Genomic DNA, 2,262 nt, shown 5'->3' on the forward strand with positions numbered 1-2,262 from the left:
TCTCTCTGGGACTGGCCAGGAAAAGAGGACATCTGGATTGGCCTGGCTGGGAGGCTGTTGGTCTGGTCACCCCAGCTAGGGCTTGGATGGGTGTGTGGTGGAAGGCAAGGAAAGAGGACAAGTCCCACCCTCATCTGTGTAACAGGTACAAGAACACCACCTTCCTGGGCTGGATGGGAGTAAAAAATGAGGTCAGGAACGTACCGTTACCATCTGGGCCTGGAACCCAGCAGGCACATCATGTCTGTCAGCCCCTCCTCCCTGACCTGGCTGCACCATCTGTGAGGCAACAGGTAGCTCAGAGGCCAGGGCGCCCATGCCTGTGAACCCATGCATTCATTCATCAACCACTGTTGGGCACCTACTATGCGTTGCGGTGCGGGGCTGTTAACCTGAACAGGAGCCAGTCCCTGTCCTCGCGGGGCCTGTCTGTGGTGAGGGAGGAGGATGAGTCGCCAGGCAGGGTTAGGGGGAGCACAGAGCCTGTGACAGTCCGGGGGTGGGGGGCATCCGACCCAGCCTGGGAAGTGAGGGTAGGCTTCTCAGAGGAGGTGATAATCCTGTTAGGACCCAAAAGATGAGTATGCATTAGCCAGAAGAAGGGACCTGGTGGGGAAGAGGATTCCAAGTGGAGAGAAGGGCTGTTCGCAGGCCCGGAGTTCAGGGGGAGGAGGGCTATGGAGGCAGCAGAATGTGTGGCGATCAACAGCAGTAGGAGGGAGGCAGGGCGCTGGTGCTGGGGGTAGGGCTGTGGATGCTATCCTGGGGGTACTGGGGAGCCACAGAAGGTTCTAGGCAGAGGTAGCAAGGCCAGAGTGGACTAAAACCCAATAAAGAGCACACTAAGGGCCTCCATGATGTGACCTGTCATATCCATATTCTTATCTCTTATGGCTTCTCCATGGGGAGCAGCCAGGCTGGAGTATCACAGCCCCCCAACTCCTCAGGTTTTCCCACCCTCTTTCTTTGCCAAGGCTCCTCCCCTACCTGGCTATTATTTCGCTGGATAAGCCAGCGTCTGACTCTGACCATGAAGACACAGGACAGGGAAAGACAGATCAACCCACAGTCCCTTTTCCCGTCGGCCCTTCCTTACTCAGCTGAAGGTGGAGAGTGTCGGGGACTGTGCAGGAATCAAGTGAAGCAAAGGCAGTTGGTCAGTTTGTGCACTGCTTCCACTGTCTACGTATGAGTGAAATAAACGAGCACGCACACGCTGCGAAATACAAACTGTGTGACTTCAGTGATTCTGCAGACACGTGAAAAGCCCTTACATCTGTATTGAAAACTAGCACTGTACAACATAAGGGCAAGCGGTGAAATTCATGCTAGTCACTTAAAATTTTAATTTGTCTTTACTTAGAATGATATTAAGTAGCAAATAGAAAAACGTCATGACAAGTCAAGAGGTAGACCACACAGGAAAGGAAAAAGCTTTATATATATTTAGTTCTATGTTTGATTGCACACCTTTCCCTTGGTTTCGGGTAAGGGGCTCTGCATTTTTATTTGGTGCTGGGTCCTGCCATGTAACCACCCCAGGTGGAAGCCCCCCTGTGTTTATTTTTTGGGGGGGGGCTGTGAGGTCAGGGCAGGGGCTGTTCCGCCCCGGGGCCTTCCCTCTCTGGTGCAGCCAGGGCCGTGGTGGAGGCTCTCGATTCCTTGAGCCCAGGAGTGCAGCAGGAAATGGAACCATAACATACTGCCAGCTGATGGAAGACCTGCACCCTCCCTGGGGTCCAGCCCCCTTCTGGTGCACCACAGTCCAGGCTTTGGGACATCTAGGGGAAGCCAGCCCTCAGGCCAGAAGATAATGCTGTTTCTGGCCTCAAAGGGCACCTGCAGTGACTTAGCAGGCTGCCACCCAGACTGCAAGCCCTGTAGATTTCCTGGTTCCCTCCCTTTAAGGTGGGACCCCCCCAGAGGCAGGGCCTGCAGACCCGCCTCAGAAACAGGCTGTTGTGAGGGAGTGGACTTCCTATCTCCTCTCCTGGTACCTGTTCCCGCTGGGTGAGGGAGCAGGTGTGGCCTCTCTCCTTGGCTTACTTTTGGGGGGCAGTGAAGAGAGGAATGGAAACAACTTGGCAGCGATCAGCCAGCAACCTGGCCATCTTGAGGCAAAGAGAGTGAGGTGGGAGGGCAGCTAGGTGGGAGGAAAGAACCTCCTCGGACTGGGTCCCTGAGGTGGGTGAAAGGGAGCAGGCACCCTGGGGGGTTAGGACTCCCTTCCCCCCTCTTTGCCTTGGCTCAAGTCCCAGACCC

Source organism: Manis pentadactyla, chromosome 13 (genome assembly GCF_030020395.1).
Source record: "Manis pentadactyla isolate mManPen7 chromosome 13, mManPen7.hap1, whole genome shotgun sequence".
Lineage (NCBI taxonomy): Eukaryota > Metazoa > Chordata > Mammalia > Pholidota > Manidae > Manis > Manis pentadactyla.